Here is a 19,539-nt window from a genome sequence, read left to right as displayed (position 1 = left end):
CTCTCTGTTTGAAGGTGGCAACATATAGTATGATACCTCTAGCACTATTTTCTCTATGAAGTGGAAGGCACTTTGGTGAATCAATTCATGTTTGGAAATAAATTCCAAGAGTTGACAGATTTAAGAATTATAATAATAGTCCCCAAAGGAATCATCTAATTCTGGAGCTGGAAGGCAACTGAGAGGATACCTAGTCCAAGTTTTTTTACTCTATGGAGAAAGAAACTGTGGCAGAGAGAGGCTGGCTGACTTGTTTAAAGTCTTCTAGCTGGCTGCAGGCAATGCTGAGATTAGGACTCTCACCTTCTGAATCTGCAGGGGTTTTTTTTTTTTTAGTACACCAGTCCTTTAAAATGTGTCTACTAGTAAACATTACAACCAATAAGCGCTTCCAAAAGACAGACCTAAGAAACTAATGTAGTTACATGTAAGATTTTCCACTGCAATTTTTATTTGGTAGGGGTACTATATTCTTATCCACTCTTGCTTTTCCAACAATAAATTCTGGTATAGTTTAAAGGTAATTAGAATTACACCACAAGGTTTTACAAAATCTTCTCAATCTATTTTCAGGCACAAACTTTGGAGAAATGATGTGTTTAGAGTGTCTGCTTTGACAATACTCAAATTAATCTAGACTGGGTGGTTCTCTATGCAGAGTATGCAGAGCAGCATATTCCATGCTTTGGTATTTTCTGGAAAACTTGGAATAAAATAATAATCCTGTTATATTCATTTTTATAAAGATTCTCAACATTCTTTCCTCCAGTAAAGAGGAAAAGCTGGATGAATGAAGTACACAGTAAGATGATTTCTTTTTATGTGGATTTCAAATAACTGGCTAGTGATTTTCATTCTGCAGATGTGGTTGACATTTCAGCATTGATTCAAACACACTTGATTCATCTATTTTGGTCCATGAGAAAGTTTCCAATCCAAAAATAAAACTTTAAAAAACCAAGCATGTATTTCTAAAGCCTGTGCCACAATGGCCAGTAAAATATTGAAGCATAATGTTCAACTAAACCATTTCCAAGCTATACATCATTTTCTGTTTCAGTCCTACCCAACTGTTTCAAAGTTCATTTTCACAGTGTTCAGGGATAATAGCAACCGTATCATTCACAGGAGCCATGTCCAGTCAATTTCTACAGAGGGTAAATGGAATTTTTCCAAATAGGTTAAGTTTCAGAGTAGAGAAAAAAGATCCCCTGAGGTTAGTATTTCTGAAACAAAATGGCCAAAAATTAAGTTTAGATAATTTCAAGGAATATTTTTCAAGTGTGACTGGCTCAAAATGGGAGACCCACTATCTTAAACATTAATTTTTTTTAAAGCTCCCAGAAGCAGCAAGCAGAAAAAGATGAGGACAATCAAGATTCCTATATCATGGCAAATGTATTTATGATACCAACAGCTGTAAGTACAAGACTTAATCCCTACAGCCTCTCCTCATTTGTCTACCACCACTGGAGAATATACTTTTCCTCATTAGCAAAGGTTTCAGATATCAGATGTCTATCTTTTTGGATACCCAAACTTTATTTTAGCCATTTTCTATGAGTATCTTTTAAAAACAAAGACATTCCTGTGTTTACTCATAATAAGAAATTAATTTAATCTTTTATTAATGTTATGAGCATGAAACTCAAGCCTTTGTGCTTTACATTTATAGTTTTCTTTTTTTTTTTTTCCTGGTCTCCTCTCTTATTATACAAGCATTGGCTCCTAGCTGTTGTCAGTATGTGTGCTACATGTTTCCAAACATGTCACCCTGACAACCCAGAGAAAATGGGCTCCGTGAGAGGGTCTTTGACAGTCTGGGAATCTGACAACAACAATTCCAGTTAGGCCTTTCCTCATATGTCTTGTTCTTGACTGTGTTCCAGTTTGTCACAGGGGTTGAAAAATAAATAGTAAAAAATGAAGTGTGCCATTATATGATATCCATTACCTATACTGCACAAGTACCTCTGATCTGATTATGAGGATAAAGGAGAAAGCAGTATAGGTGAAAGGGGTAAAAGCTCGGGCTCTGGTGTATTGGAAAAGTAATTAAACACTCTAAGGCTCAGTTTCCTCATCTATAAAATGAAGACTAAAGTTGCCCATAGCTCAGAAAGTTGTTAGGATTAAACAATTAGTGTTAAGTGCTTAGGACAGAGCCTGTCAGAGTAATTCACTCAATAAATGACAGCTGCTGTTGGTGGTCGTGGTAGGATTATGACTTTGAAGTGCAGTATCCAGGCTCATTTGTGCACTTCTTGTTAATTCCTTCAATGCCAAAATGATCGATGAAAATTTCATCAACTGAGGCAAGTAACTCTGGTCACATATTAAACAGGGGCCATAACTACAGAATTGCAGGGAGTTTTCAATGACATAAGAACAAGAGGAAGGAGAGGGTAGAGGGGGAAAAAAGAATTTTGGTATTGGCCTATTGGTACCAAACTCCCATCCCAAACTCTTATTTAAACCTTGAACCAAGGACATGCAATTCTTATAAGATGATAGTCTGTTTTAGAAAGTGGAAAGCATAATGTTTAAGCACAAGGGATCAAACTGGTCTGCTTTCATGGAGTCCTTTTCGATACAAGGACATATTAACTATATTTCAAGCTTTCCCATGGCACTATGCTAATGCATGTTCATTGTTGCATCTAAAATACCGCAATCCTTCCAGCAATTCTGTACACAGTTCTTATTTTAAACTCATTGTATTTACATGCCTACACATTTCTCAATAAAGGCTTTTTAAAAGTGAAAGTATATAAACTTACATCTCATATGTATTACAAGTTTTATTTATCTGGCTCCATATTATATGTAGGTATTTTCACTTCAATAAAAAAGGTCTGAGAAGGTGAAAAAGTTCAGATCCCTTAATCTTTTCTTTTGAAAATAAATTATTCATGAAGCTCTCTTCCTCATTCCCAAATGGTCAGGTTTAAACAATTGCTTAAAGTGCTGTTTTTAACTGAAGAACACATTATTCATAAAGCCTACAGCTCAGGCAACACTTACTTGCTAACTGGTCATTTTCATCTGATCAATGACTTCGCTGCACTGAAACACACCACAGCGGAATGTACTTCCATTGAGGCCAGTGGCATTAAGTGCCTGCCTCCCATAAACAAAGCAAGTTGGTTAATGGTCATTTTATGGTCCACGTATTACCCTGAAAATCTATTAGAGGGTAGTTTAGTCAGCCTTATCTGCGATGATCTGGGGGTACTAAGCACAGTAGGAATCTTCCTATAACAGGTTAATGGATCAATTTATTTATTTCAAATTTGTGCTTTTCAAGTTGAAAACCACTGAAGACTTTCCAAGCAATCAGCTCAATAATCACGAGGTAAGCAAGTAATGCTAGATCTGTTGATCTTGGCCCTTGTCTGTCATTTTCGGTTGCGTGTCAGCGCCGCTGGCTCACTGGCACAGTAGTAACCCAAGCCAAACACAGAGCCTGGCTTAGTTGCCTATGAATCTACATGCTGATTAAAGCCTCAGGCTGCCTCGTGTTTACAGGTATCACTAGCCTTCAGTTTTTTCTTAAATACAGAGCCTAAGTTAAGAAATAGTTCCAATAACAAAAAATTAAAGGATTCTATTTAAATGGTAAGCCATAGGTCACTCCCAATTGTGGGTAAGCATTATTTCAAATTTCTCATAAAAACATGCCAATAATTTTAGACTTGCAAACCTCCCCCACTCCCTGGTGCAGAATAACCAAGCCACCAGGAAGACACCAGGTGATCATCAGCAATTCGGGTGTCTTTAATGCTCTTTGGTAACCATAGGTACCCTAGAGCAAACACTCACTTTGCAATATGGTTCCGACACCTGAGATTAAGAGTGCATTCCTGCTAATGGTCCCCAAACTCGAGATTTTAAGCAACAGGAAGTTTTAGTTTTGCTGAATTTTAGTCATATGCAATATGGCTAAAAACTCAATGTTGGCTCTAACGGAATGAAGAACAAGTTTAATATTACTTCGGATCATTTCTGCTTTTCTGGCATCACTTCTAATGAAATTGTTGAAGGCAAGAACCTGAACTGTGGAGACTGGCTGCCTAAGTTCAAATCCTTGTTCTGACACTTACTATGTGACCTTGGCCAAGTTACTCAACCTTTTCATGCCTCAGCTTTCTCATCTGTAAAAAGAGACATATCATATTTTTACGCAAACAACGTGCGGCTTCTACATTTGTTTGCCAACTGTGCCCTCCCTCCACAAGGTATTTTCATAAGTGCCACTATGCCAATTTTTTTTACATGTTGCTATAAAAAAAAGGTTAGCATAGCATGGTTATGAAAATTTCTCATGGGGGGAGGGTGCAGTTGGCAAACAAATGTAGGAGGCATGCATTATTTGGGTAAAAATACGGTAATAGTACCAACCTCAAGGAGTTCGTAAAGATTAAATGAGTTAATGAAAGCAAAATACACCCACTCCTCACTATTGACATGGTTAGGTTCCAAAGATCAGGCTGTCATGAGAAAATCAGTGTTATGGAGGATGACCACATCAGATCACATAATGGAGAATGACTATATCATTATATAACTGCCAAACTACATTATTACATAACTGCCAAATTACATCATTATATAACTGCCAAACTGCTGAGAATCATAGCTCAGCCAAGAGGACACATAACCTTAACCATCACAGCCAGTGTTGCTCTCATTTTGCACCTCAGTTTTCGTTACCACCAGACGTACATCGTTAATGTGCAAAAGAGTTGGGTAGTAGACTTTTTACTTATTGTTGTAATGCTAAATGTCGAATAACAAGACAGTCGATAAGTGAGGAGTAGGTGTACTTAGAACAGAGCCCAGCACCTAGCAAGTACTATATGAATGCTCACTATAACTATTATCACCTTTATTCCTCACTAGCTTTGTGCCACTGTTTAATTTTTTCGCATCTCAGTCTCTTCATCCGTAAAACAGAAATAACAATGTTTTCTTCACAGTATGGTTAAATAACAATGTATGTAATATGCTTCACACAGGGTCTGGCACATAACATGTGCTCAATATGTGGCAGCTATCATCATTATTATATCAGTAATTTAATACTTTCTCACAGTCTTCTCTACTCTGTACAAGAATCTTTGTGTTTAAATAAAAAATATGTCATAAAGTTATTCGAAATACAAACCCTATGCCATTTCAATTTGTTGGTGTTAATTCAAATTTTTCAGAAATGCATGGTACTATTTTCAGAACTATACTTCCCAAAGAAATCTCTCGTAAATGCATCCCCCAAGACACTACCACCGTGGAACAACGAAAAAATACTCAGTGGCTACTTGCAAATGGATAATTATAAAATTAAACTGAAGTTTTTTTTTTTTTTTTTAATGGTATTACTTCTGTTTTCATTATCGGGTTGCATTTATAGCAGGCTCCAACTCAGAAAACACTTCTATCTCATGACTCGTGTGCCAGGGGGTTAGAATTGGTCTTAAGCTAACTAATATTTATGCTTATAAGAATCCCAGTACTCAGAGCTGGAAAGGGCCCAACCCCCTTATTTTACTGATGGAAGTAAGTCTAGCGACATGAAGTGGTAGACCCAAGCTCATATAATCACTAAGGGGCAGAGATAGGGCAAGAATCTTGCTTTGCTTCTGGTTCTAAGACCATCTTTCTTCACCCTATATTGTAGAGTGCCCCAATGGAACCATTACAGTGGTGAATATAGAGTTTACACTGTCTTAGATACCAGTTACTACTCTGTCTTTAACCATAGTGTATGTGTACACAGACATGCACGCAAGTAATGCATACATGACAACAGAATCCATAACAGAAAGAGGCCAAGACATCAGCCTTCTTTGCTGAGACAAGGTTAACCCTAGACTGTTAATTTTCGGTGATATTTAATTCAGTGTATATCTGATTTTTTAATATCTTAAATGGAGCCTTCTTTTTGTGTTTTAGAATTTAAGTACCCTCATAACATTTTAGAAGAAAATTTTCTTATTTTTTCAGGATAATATAACCATTGTAAGGAGGTTTAGAGTTTTAGGGAAAAGTTTCACAATATTCAGGGTGGCAAGGAATGGAGTAGAGTGTATTATGCTCTTCATTCCCCTCCTGTATGTTGGGTCTGCCACTATTTTAGCCCAGTGGGGATTCAGAAGTGAGCAAGATGGTCGGAGCCCTCAGAAACAACTAGAGAATAAAGAGAAACATCAGGTGGTAACATGCACCAGGCAGAGAGTTCCAACAGCGTGTGAGGGAGGGGTGGCCACTTTTGAGGGTGGTCAGGAAGGCCTGTAAGGCCAATATTTAATTTGATGGACCCAGTATAATTTTGGAATCTCTCTAAATCACCTGAAAACCATACAAACCAACTAGAACAGTGAGAGGTGGACGGCATCTTCAGTAGGTAAAATCAAAGCACTGAATGTCAGTGGGCAGGGTCACACAGGGTCAGCAGTTGTAGGGCTGGGCAGTGAGAGGTGAAAAGGCATGACAGATTGGTCTTAGAGTCACAAAACCAGCAAGGAATACCCACCTCCAGAAAGAGGGACCCCACTTGAGTGAAAGCCTTGTCAAGTGGGTCTGGGAATAACTACCGGCAAACTGGGTGAAGTCCTCCCAGGGTCTGACTGCAGATGATCACAAATGACCATGAGGGGAGTCACTAAGGGACTGCAGAACCATCTGCAAGCACTCCACTCACTCCACTCCTGCAGGAACATGGCTGGGGGAATATCCAAATGAACAGCATAGGAAGCCTGGAAGAAAGGCAGAGAGGTTTGGATGGCAGGAGGGCAGGCCATCTACAGCAAGGTTGGAGGAGCAACCACAGCATTCAAAGGCCAGACACTGAGCACACCTCGGGAGGCCTCAGCAGCCATGGAGCTCTGAGAGACAGACCTGTGCTGCGGTCCTTCCTGAGGCTGGAAAAGGCACCCTGGCCACCGTGCTCCCTTCACAGGACCACCCTTCACAGAACGGGGAAGTTCATCTCACTCACTCAAGAAGGACAAATTATGAAGATTGCTCTGGCTGCCATTGTGCAGGGGCAAGAGTGAAAGCTGAGGATCAGTGGGGAGGGGTTTGCAGGAATCCAGGTAAGAGATGAGGGCAGCCTGGACTGGGACCACATTAGTGGTGACAGAGAGGATATAATTTGAGATAGAATTTAGAGATATGGCTAATGAACCAGATCGACGGAGAGGGAAGGCTGAAGAAAAGAGACATTTACTCCTAGATTTTGGTCTTGTCATAATTATCTGTCTAATTTCTGATGACATGACCACAGTAAGTGAGTTGAAGTCCTACCATCCTCACTTCTAAGGAATATTCTGGTTGTATTTCTCCTAAGACTGATGTGTTCAGTTTTTGGCAGTCCATACTAATAAAACAAACAAACAGCTGTTAAGAGTTCAGTTGCTAACCAAAAAGGCTGGCAGTTCGAATCTACCAGCCACTCCTTGGAAGCTCTATGGGGCAGTTCTACTCTGTCCCATAGGGTCACTGTGAGTCAGTATCAACTCGACGGCAGTGCGTTTGGTTTGTTTGTTGTTTTGGCAGTTCATGGTATATTCAAAGAAGCCCTGGTGGTGCAGTGGGTTAAGCACTCAGCTGCTAACCAAAAGTTCAACGGTTCAAATTCACCAGCCGCTCCACAGGAAAAAGATGTGGCAGTCTGCTTCCATAAAGGTTCACACCCTTGGAGACCCTATGGGGCAGTTCTACTCTGTGCTATCGGGTAGCTATGAGTCGCAATCAACTCGACGGCAACGGGTTTGGTTTTTGGTTTGGGTATATTCAATATTCTTTGCCAACAGGACAGTTCAAATGCACCAGCTCTCGTTCCGTCTTCCTTCTTCACTAGCCAACTTTTGCATGCACATGTGGCAGGTGAAAAGGCCATGGGTTTGGTCAGATGCACCTTAGTCTAATCTTAGTTAACCCTTTTTCCCGAAAATGAAAAGAAAATTTTCTGCAGTCCTCTATGGCTAATCTCTAAAAGTCACCTTATGCAAAGAAGTTTATACTTCTAAAAAGAAACTTCATAAGTACGGTCAGACTTCACTCACTATCAGAAGTCTGACCACTGACATTATCCAAGAGAAGAACCACTGCACCACAAAAAGAACTGTCTGAACAGAGAGCGGCCTAAAGAGTTTGCTGTATCAGTCCTGTTCAGAAACATTAAGAACAAATTAGGTATTAGCCTTCAAGGCAGAACCAAGAGGTTATTCATGAATAAATCACATTAAGCTTTTCAGGAGAAAAGCCAAAAAAACCTGCTGCCGTCAAGTCGATTCCAACTCATCGCAGCCCTGTAGGACAGAGTAGAACTGCCCCTATAGAGTTTCCCGGGAGCGCTTGGCAGATTCGAACTGCTGACCTTTTGGTTAGCAGCTGCAGTGCTTAACTACTTCGCCACCAGGGTTTCCTTGGGGGGGTGGGGGTGCGGGGAAAGGTGGAGGAAATGAGTCACCGCCCAGCCATGGAGGAAGTAAAGAGGAACTGTGGGAAGGAAAAGTAAGGCTAAGAGAGTGAGCAAGGTTAAAAGTCTTATTATCAAGTAACAATTCGGTGACAATGTTTATTCTTAACTTTTCCAGATCTTTCTCAGGAAAAAGTAAACAGCTGCATTATTTCAAGTAAAAGGTAAAAACATGGAGAACATCTACTTTGTTGCAAAACATAACAAACATTATAAGAGGAGGCCTCAATGTATGCAGGGAGGAAGATGAGGAATGTTCAAACACCATTAATCTAGTATTCACCTTTAAAGGAATTTTAAGAACTTTGGGACATAACAATCACTCAGCAAGCATTTAGAAATAAACTCCATGGCTAAATTTAAAAAAATGAGATTTTTTTTCCCCCAAAACTGAATGTGTACCTTTCTTTTGAAATGTGTACAAATTACTATTTACATTAAAAAAAAAAGTTGCCTCTGAGTTGATTCTGACTCATGGTGTGCCAGAGTACAACCGTACTCCATAGGGTTTTCAATGTCTGGTTTTTGGGAAGTAGACTGCCAGGTCTTTATTCTGAGGTATCTCTGGATGGACTTGAACCTCCAACCTTTCGGTTAGCAGATGAGTGCACTGTTTTAATACAGCAGTAAAACTTCAAACTCTTCAACGCTCAAAGCAGGAAGATAAATGACATTAATTACAAACCGTCTTCCTGTGGCAATTCCCATCTGGAAAAATTTTAAATTATATACCAGTATGCTTCCTTTTTCTAATACTTATTTCCTTGTGAATAAAGCCCTATGACAGGTATCATTCCTCAGGGAAGGTGACCCTACCCACAACTACTCGGTAAATCCTGAGTAGTCTGACTCTAAACCCATGAGGGAATATTCTTCCAGTTCCTTTGACAATGACTGTGATACCAGTGGGCACGTGTATGAAGCATAATCATTCTGGCCAATGAGACAAGCAGGGAAATCAGCTGTGGAACTCCCTGGAAAGGCTTCCTTTTTCTGAATAGGAGGCACCAGAATAGGCAGTCACCTGTGTCTTCTGCACCGCATCAGGACTGGATGAGTTGCAGCCATCTTGCAACCATGAAGGGTGCTACTGTGAAGACAAGGCCAGCATGCTGAGAATAGCGGTCTGAAAAGAAGATATCCTTGAGCTACTGCATTTCTATATTCCACTGGATTCTAAGATATACATTTTCCCTCCATATTTAATCATCTCTGAAATCAGATGTGCTTTATAATCAATAGTATGTCGGAGTTTAATTGACAGATTTTTCTTTCATAGTGGAACATAAAAAAAGGACACATCTTACAGCTGGTGGTGTCTTAGATTTGATTAAATATAGTACAACTCCCAGAGTTGCCCCACCTTAGAACTTCTTGTTATAATAAATTGTCTTGTTACAAATAAGTTGTCCTACTTTTAAATTATACTAGGGTTTCTGATACTTGTGGAGGAAGAGGCTTAACTGATATACAAATCAAACAGGAACAACCTGAGGCTCCTGTGGCATAATGAGCCAAGGTGCTGATTATCTCATCTTACCACGTTATACTACTACTACTTGGGCTGAGTTTTTAATGACTCTAGGACATTCCGGATGTGTAATTATACTAACCGTGTAGACGGGATTTTTATAGTGACAAGAGGACCTGGAGATTACCTAGTTTAATGCACTCATTCAAAGGATGAGAAAACTCAGCCCAGAGAGAAGAGACCTGCCCAAAGATGCAGAGCAGGTCAATGACAAAGATAGGACAGAATTTGAAAGTCTTGACTGTGAGCTCTCAGTTGTCCATTACACTCACACTGGGGCCTCCTCTGCCCATCTGCCTGAAAGTGTAGCAAGGGAAAGAACAATGTGGTCAACAGAGGGTTACACCTAACCTTTTACTGTAAATTCTCCTCCCAGTTCATCTCCTAGGCATTCTTTTTGCATGGGGTGCTTTCTCGTTATTACTTCTGCTATGTTCCAAACACCATCCTCCATTTGTCCCACCACTAGTTGCTGCATTTGCAATCATTTTCTTGGTGGTGCTTTTCTAGATCTCCCCCTCCCCCACCCCATCTCTCATCAGTTCAGAAGGACATATGCATTTTTCAAGACCAACAAATGCAGAAGGTGCCAAGTAATAATTATACAGACTACCAGGGAGAATTTTGTCTTTCAGGTGAAAGTAAAGAGGACTTGAAGCATTTACTGATGAAGATCAAAGACTACACAGTCTTCAGTATGGATTACACCTCAACATAAAGAAAAAAACAATCCTCACAACTGGATCAATAATCAACATAAACGGAAAAAAAAAAAAGACTGAAGTCATCAAGGACTTCATTTTACTTGGATCTACAATCAACACCTGTGGAAGCAGCAGTCAAGAAATCAAATGATGCATTGCATTGGGCGAATCTGCTGCAAAAAACCTCTTTAAAAAAGAGCAAAGATGTCACCTAGAAGACTAAGATGCACCTGACCCAAGCCACGGTGATTTCAGGCTCCTTATGGCATGTGAAACCTGGGCAATGACTAAGGAAGACCGAAGAACTGACACCTTTGAATCACTATTTTGGCGAAGAATACTGACTACACCACGGACAGCCAAAAGAATGAACAAATCTGTCTTAGAAGTACAGCCAGAGTGCTCCTTAGAAGCAAGGATAGTGAGACTTTGTCTTGCATGCTTTGGACCTGCTATCAGGAGGGATCAGTCCCTGGAGAAGGACATCATGTTTGGTAAAGCAGAGTGTCATTGAAAAAGAGGAAGACCCTCAACGAGAAGGACTGACACAGTAGCTGCAACAGAGGGGTCAAGCGTAACAATTGTGAGGATGGTGCAGGACCAGGCAGCGTTTCCTTCTGTTGTACATAGGGTTGCTGTAAGTCGGAACCAACTTGATGGCACCTAACAACAACAACCAGGGAGAATCATGTTATTCAGTTGTAAAAGCCTGGGTGGGAGTGGGTGTTCAACATAACTAATTTTTTATCTAATATGCTTGGTTTTAAGTTTAATGCTCATCTATTTTCACTTTGACCTTTTATGACATAAAGTCGTAAAAAGAAATTTAATTACTTTGCAGTCATTTGTAAAATTTGTTTTGGTTACTTTTCTTTTTTGTTTTTCCCTTTAAATATGTGATTTGGAGAAGGTCTTGCTGAATATGAATACTCAAGGAAAGTTTTGATATCTTGGAGTCAATATTTTTTAAAAGGAATATATCTCTAATTTTATAACCAAATAAATGGCAGTTTAGCATTATATCCCTAACATGAGAAATTGGCCTCATTTTTAAATACAGTCATCTCTCTCTGTTACGTAGAGTATGTAAGAATTTGGTTACTGGGCCATCTAGACCATGTTACTTTTCCTTTAATCTTTCAGGCCAACCCCATTGCTTTTTAACACCTTCAACAGACAGTGAGCAGAATCAAAGAGAGCAGTGTTGCTCCATGCACCAGGAGAGAACTGAGAGAAAAGAAAGGCGACTAAAACCAATGGCTTCAGGGAAGCATAGTTTGGTAAAGTCCTGAGTTCTGATCTATTTTCTGCTTCTAAACAAACTGCTTCATAAAGTTTGAGCAAGTCTCCTCATCTCTCTGGGTTTCAGTTTCCTGATTTAAAAAAAAAAAAAAGGTAGCAGTGGGCTAGAGTCATTTATATTTTTGACATTTACCACAGCCCTATACTGTGATAACTGCTGATGGGACAAAGAACAAGACATAATTCCACTCTCAGAGAGTTCACAGGTTAGAGAAGCAAAGAGAAATATAAACCTACAGGATTAGGAATTACAAAGACAGACAGCATAGGGCATAATAAGAATACAGAAGGTATCTTTTGTGTACAGGCTACAAGGAACAGGAAGGATCCCGCTAAAAGTAAGTTGAGGAAAAAAAAAATGACTGGCAATGTGAAGTAGGCAAGCCTGTAATGAAATGTGAAGAACAAATGTTATCACTAGTCCAATCTTCCATTACTGATAGGCCTTGCCAATGAATTAAAACCAATCCTTTGGGGAAAGACGAAGCCATTTAGGGAAGTTAGCAAAGAAATATCTTCGAGGTCTTTTTTCTTCCTTGACAAGCTGAACTTTTGACCAATTTGCTCCATCACTTGCTTTCAAAAAATCTGTAAATATAAACTGTTTACAGTGTTTAAGGAAATAGCTACCAAAAGACATCCAACCAAAAAACAAATAAGCACAGCAATAAAATAAAAGTTGGTTCTGTCTCTAATCTGCAATGCTATTATCTAATCAGGAAAGACTGAAAAACAGATCATTACGCTTTAAGAACAAAAAGAGGCCTGCCCCTTTTCTGCTCTCCCAAACCCTGATCACAACACAGTTATTTCAAGATTCAACTTGGAGGAGCCCCATTTAAACAGGAATAGCACTAATTGGGACTCTAGTAGCAGCTGTACTACTTTGATGTCAGTTACAAAGATGAACTTGAGCAGAATTCTTTATGGCCCTGCCAAGCTAGTGAGTCAGAAAGGTTAACCCTTAAACCACTTGTTATTTCAGACATGGTTTCTGGTACCTTATTCAAAAGTTACTTCTACAGAAACACTTGACAATACACACGTAACAAACCTCTGACTGAGTCCCCTACACAGAGCAGTAACTATAACAGAGCATTCATGTGGCTGCCAAACTTCTGCTTCCAATAGGGAAGGAGCAACTCTAGTATGAAAAACAGGTCCGAGCCTGGTTTGCTGAAAATACTATACTGCGAATGAAAGTTAGAAAATCTGGGGTCCAGTTGCCATTTTGCCATACCGCTGTGGCCTTGGACAATCTTTCCGGGCCTCAGTTTCCTCACAAGTAAAAGCTGGTCAAGATGATTACTGAGGAGTGTTTCAACTCTGATATCTAAAGGTTTGACTGGTGTTGATGGCTTTCACTTTTTTTTTTGAACAGCAGAATCCTCTGTTTAAAATAGAATCATATGTTGTTATCGTTAGGTGCCGTCCAGTTGGCTCCAACTTTCTGTTTTTATTGTGTTGGCTCCAAGTAATAAAGACCTTAGGTGTAACAGAACAAAATGGTGTCCAGTCCTATGCCACCCTCACAATCATTGCTATGTTTGGGCCCACTGTTGCAACCACTGTGTCAATCCATCTCATTGTGGGTCTTGCTCTTTTTCACTGACCCTCTACCTTTACCAAGTGTCTTAGGCTAGGTTCTCTAGAGGACAAAAACCTGTGAAGCATATACATAAATATATAGAGAGAAATTTATTTCAAGGGAATGGCTCACACAGTTGTAGAGGCTGGCAAGTCCCAAATCCGAGGTTCAGTCATCAGACTGGAGGCTTCTCCTGACTCACGTGGTTACAGGGGCTGACAAACCTAAAAACAGTAGGTCAGGTAGAAGGCTGCTGGCTCATGGGATTGTGGGAGCTGGTGAATCCCAAAATTTGCAGGCCAGGCGGCTGGATGCTGATGCACCGGAGGTCAAAGGTTGACGAGCTGGATGTAGGATTGAGAACATCCATATATACTGGATGTAAACCACACTCCCAAGGAAATGTCCCTTTCAATTAGTTGGCTGCTCATATCAGATCACAAAATGGAGGATGCTTACATAATATGTGCCAAACCACTGAGATTCATGGCCTAGCCAAGTTGACACACAACATTAACCATGACACCAAGCATGATGTCTTTCTCCAGCAATTGGTCCCTCCTGAAAACATGTCCAAAGCAAGTAAGAAAAAGTCTCACCAACCTCACTTTTAAGGAGCATTCTGGCTGCACCTCCTCCAAGATAAATTAGTTTGTTCTTATGGCAGTTCATGGTGTATTCAATATTCTTTGCCAACACCACAATTCAAATGCATCAATTCCTCTTGGGTCTTCCTTTTTCACTGTTCAGGCTTAGCATGCATAAAAGGCAATTGAAAATACCACAGCACACCTTACTCATCACAGTGCTTTTTAACACTTTAAAGGGGTCTTTTGCAGCAGATGTGCCCAATGTAATACGTTGTTTGATTTCTTGACTGCTGTTTCCATGGACATTGATTATTGATCCAAGGAATGAAATTCTCGACAACTTCAATTTCTTTGCCATTTATCATGATGTTGTTTATTGGCCCAGTTTTACAGACTCTACAAAAATATAGAGTAGCTGATCAGTTTTGGGAGTGGGACTTGAACGCAAGCCACTAGATTTCTCCCTTTTGAGGTACCCCTGGTGATTCTCCACAGGAGGGATCCAAGGCAGACATCTGAAAACCAAGGTTGGAGCAACCTGATTTATCCAGCCCGGCCCCAGACCAGCTCTCCAGGCAATGTGGACTAGTTTGCTATGCTGGCTAGCCTTTGAAGAAGCCCTTTGCAACCTCCCTGAGAACTGTGTATGGATCTCTTGTGAGGGTTCTAGAACACAACACACCCATCGATTCTCCACCCCTTACCCTCTGCATAAGACCTCTCTAGGTCCATGACAAGGGCCTAAGCCATCTCAAAAATGATGGTTCCTACAAAAATATATATATATTTTTAAATTTAATTTTAAAAATATTTAAAAAATGAAGGATACTAGAGAACCAACTCTATTTTGAAATCTGGTAAATAAATGAAGCATTTATTCTGCCTGTCCTATATAAATTATGGTGCGCTGGTGGCACAGTGGAGCCCTGGTGGCGCAGTGATTAAGAGCTCAGCTGCCAGCCAAAAGGTCAGCAGTTCAAATCCACCAGTCGATCCTTGGTAACTGTATGGGGCAGTTCTACTCTGTCCTATGGGGTCTCTATGAGTCGGAATTGACTCAACGGCAATGAGTGTGGTTTTGGTTTTGGTGGCACAATGGTTGAGAGCTCGGCTGCTAACCAAAAGGTCGGCAGTTTGAATCCACAAGCCGATCCTTGGAAACCCTATGGGGCAGTTCTACTCCCTCTTACAGGGTCGCTATGAGTCGGAATTGACCCGACAGCCACTGGTTTTATATAAATTACAGCACTGGGTAAACAAATAGTTGATATGAGAAAGTTTCTCTTTATAGAAGCATTCCAGCTAACAGATGAACAAGGAATCATGACGTTAATGTATCACCAGTCTATACTCTAATGAATCTAGACATCAAGAATAAATAGATGCTAACATCATCAAAAAGAGAAGACAACCAGACATTTTGGCCTCCTGAGAAATACAATACCACCTATGAAGTAGCCTTGCCCAAACAAACAAGCAAATCAAACATAACTCTGATCAAGCATCCAGAACCAAGTACCAATTTATAGTAAATACAGAGTATAGAGAAATGTTAAATGAAACCATGAGGATGCAATCAGCAAAATCCAGACTACGGAAAACTCAACAGGAAAAAACAACCTGGTTTCTTTAGTAACAACAAAATTGAAAGAGTGGAAAAAAGAAGAAGAGAGAGCTATGGAGGGGAAAACTATATATTAAAAGACAAAGACATACCAATTAATCAGAAGGTATGGGGTTTATTTAGATCTTGATTCACACAGTTAAAAAAATATATATATATATACACGACACCTACAAGATGACTAGAAATTTGAACACTGCCTGGATATGTGATGTTATGAAACTATTACTAGTTTTATTTTAGGTGGGATGATAATGTTGTGGTTATGTTTTCTGAAAAAACTCTTTACGCTTTATACTTTAGTGATACATACTCATGTATATATGGATAAGATATGATGTTTCAGATTTGCCTCAAAATAATATGAGAGGCTGATGGTTGCTGTGGAAAACATGAGTCCATTACATTATTCTGTCTACTTCTGTGTATGTTAAAAAAAAAAAATTAAAAGAAAAAATAAAGAAGGTTGTCCCTCATCCTGTTGCACTGTACCCTGACATGTAACTCTGTGCGTTACTGCACTGGCGTTCCAGCAGAGTGAGACACACTATTCTTCAGAACAATCAGAGCTGGATGAACCATCTCAAATATCCAGTTCAGAACCTCAGCTCAAACCGTAACTGTTTCTTTAAACGGCTTTTGGTCTGTGAATTGCTAAAAGTACAAATTTATTACTAACAAGAAAATCACTGTTTCTTGAAGGGTGTGTACACACACACACATGCTCACAATTGTGAAAATTACCTTTAAGAAGGGAGGTGGGTGGAGGGGAGAGGACAGACAGTGAGCAGTCACTTAACAAGAGCAGTAGCTCTAAGCACTAAACTGCTTTAGGAAGGAACCAGCCACCTCAGTTCATTAAATATCAAATGCTGGACTGGGCAAAATTTTTCCTCTCATTCACAGCACACCTGATATTGACCCCAAAACATGGATTACTGCAATCAGCACAAGGCTTCAATGATTGAGAGATTCTAGTATTCAGGAGAGCTGAAAACAGACTGGCAGGCACCAGCTCACGTACACAGCAAGCTGTTTCACGTGTCTGCACCTTGTCTTTCCATAAAACAAATGGAACCTTAGGGCAAAAAGGTAAGGGGTACAAAATAATACATCACTCTTCACTTATTGGGAAGAATCTGACAGTAGATGGTTATGCTTCCCAATTAGTTCTTAAAAATAAGTGCACAATATTCAATCCTTTTGTGAATTCAGTCTTTACTTGAAAACTCTCTCTTTAAAATAGCTTTTGACTGTTTGGTAGAAAAGCTATATAAAAACATTAGCCTGCCTAGTCCCATTTAAAAAATTAAAAAGACATGGGAATGTCTAGCTTTAACTACTTCATTGTTGCTAAGCAGAACCTTCTTAGTTCAATGAATTCTGATATTTCTCATAGTAGACAGCAGTCAGCACAGACACAATTTAATTCCTTATTAGTGGAAGAAAGGGTTCAGTGGAGCAGATTAGGAAATAAAACCCTGCAGGAAAAGTTTCAGTCACTCAAAATTTTTGACAGAATTTGCACATTTAAAAAAATGTATTTTATTGTGTTTTTGGAGGAAATTTACATAGCAAATTAGGTTCTCATTTAACAATTTCTATACATATCATTCAAGAGACCTGGTGGTGCAGTGGCTAAAGTGCTTGGCTGCTAACCAACAGGTTGGCAGTTTGAATCCACTAGCTGCTTCGAGGGAGAAAGATGTGGCAGTCTGCTTCTGTGAGGATTACAGCCTTGGAATCTGTATGGGGGAGTTCTGCCCTGTCCTATAGTGTTACTGCAGAATCAACTCAATGGCAGCGGATTTGGTTTTGGTTGGTATACATATTATTCAGTGACACTGGTTACATTTTTCACAGCATCAGCATTCTCATTATTTCCATCTTGGTTTGTTCTGTTTCCATTAATCTACCGACCTTGTCCCCCCCTTATCTTCTCATCTTTGGTCTAGGGTAAATATTGACCTTTAGGTCTAATTTAGATGATTGTTTAGAGAAGCACAGTATCCATGGGTGATATGATTTAATGAGCCGCTCTGTCTTTGGCTAATAGGTGACCACTGGGAGTGGTTTGAGTTCTACACTTAAAGGGTATCCCAGAGTGATAGTCTCAGGGGCTCCACTATTCTCTACTGGTCCAGTTAGTCTGGCCTTCTTTAGAAATTTGAGTTATGGTCTACATTTTTCTCCCATTCTATCTGTTGTTTCCCTGCTTGGAATGGTTGGTAGTGGTAGCTGAGCACCATCTAGTTCTTCTAGTCTCAGGGTGGGTTTTCTTCTTTCTCTTTTGCTCCAGACACAGAGAAATCAATAGCTGTATCTTTTTAGATAGCCGCTCACAAACTTTTAAGACCCCTGACACTACCACCAAACTGGGATGTAGAACATTATCTTTGTGAGCTATGTTATGCCAACTGACTGAGTGGATCCCTGAGACTATGGTCCTAAACCCTCAAAACCCAGTAACCAATACCACGAAGAGTCTGGTTATACCTGGAAGTATCCATAACTTGTCCCCATGTGCTTTCTTTTATATATGAATATATATGCAGCGCAAACATGTATATATATATATATATATTTGCCTACAGAAACATCTATACATGCATACAATATATTCATATGTGCTTACCTCTACATATATAAACATAGATACCTACTTATGTAACCACTCACATATTTTTTGGTTGTTATTACTGTTGTTGCAAATTGTATATGTTTTGACTTTTACCAAAATCATCCATTATTCTTATATACTTCTTACCGTCATCATTTATCTTGATCAAGCTATACTGACTTGACTCTTATTGAATAATGCCTTACCCATCACCAAAACTAACAAGTGTCTACTACCTAGAAAGTGATCCCTCCTCCCATTCCTGGTAATAGTAGATAATAATAGTAGATCACACGGTATTTGTCCTTTTGTGACTGACTTATTTCACTCAGCGTAATACCCTTCAGATTCATCCATGTTATAAAGTATTTTGAGAACTCATCATTATTCTTCATGACTGCATAGTATTCCATTGAGTGTATATGTACCACAGTTTATTTATCCATTCACCTGCTGATAGGCACATAGGTTTTTATCTTTTTGCTACTGTGAACAATGCTGCAAGGAACACAGGTGTGCATATGTCTGTTCGTGTCAGTAGTTTTAGTTCTTTAGGGCACAGGCATACCTCAGAGACACTGCAGATTTGGCTTGAGAACACCACAATAAAGTGAAAATTGGAATAAAGCCAGTTACATGAATTTTCTGGTTTCCCGGTACACATAAAAGCTATGTTTACACTATACTGTAGTCTATTAAGTGTGCAATAGCATTATGTCTAAAGAAAAAATGTACATACCTTGATTAAAAAATACTTTGTTGCTAAAGAATGCTAACCATCATCTGAGCCTTCAGTGAGTTGTAATCTTTCTGCTGCTGGAGGGTCTTGCCTTGATGCTGATGGCTGCTGACTGATCACGGTGGTAGTTGCTGAAGTGTGGGATGGCTGTGGCAATTTCTTAAAATAAAACAACAATGAAGTTTGCTACATCGATTGACTCTTCCTTTCATGAAAGATTTCTCTGTAGCATGCGATGCTCCTTGATAGCATTTTACCCACAGCAGAGCTTCTTTCCAAATTTGAGTCAATCCTCTCAAACCCTGTTGCTGCTTTATCAACTAAGTTTATGTAATGTTCTAAATCCTTTGTTGTCATTT

The 19,539-nt window shown here is 39.5% G+C and overlaps 1 protein-coding gene and 1 long non-coding RNA gene across 8 annotated transcripts in view; both read right to left on the bottom strand.

Annotated features, from left to right (window-relative positions):
* The window catches only part of MED27 (mediator complex subunit 27), a 230,786-nt gene that overhangs the window by 99,254 nt on the left and 111,993 nt on the right, over positions 1 to 19,539 (bottom strand). The gene's annotated exons all lie outside the window — the stretch shown is intronic.
* The window catches only part of LOC135232429 (uncharacterized), a 54,625-nt gene continuing 35,403 nt past the window's right edge, over positions 318 to 19,539 (bottom strand). The window contains exon 2 of the long non-coding RNA XR_010322985.1: positions 318 to 19,339. This is a non-coding gene — a long non-coding RNA (uncharacterized LOC135232429). The remainder of the gene's footprint in view (positions 19,340 to 19,539) is intronic.

Source organism: Loxodonta africana, chromosome 9 (genome assembly GCF_030014295.1).
Source record: "Loxodonta africana isolate mLoxAfr1 chromosome 9, mLoxAfr1.hap2, whole genome shotgun sequence".
Classification (NCBI taxonomy): domain Eukaryota; kingdom Metazoa; phylum Chordata; class Mammalia; order Proboscidea; family Elephantidae; genus Loxodonta; species Loxodonta africana.
Note: the sequence above shows the minus strand (reverse complement) of the source record. Positions and strands in the feature narration are given on the sequence as shown.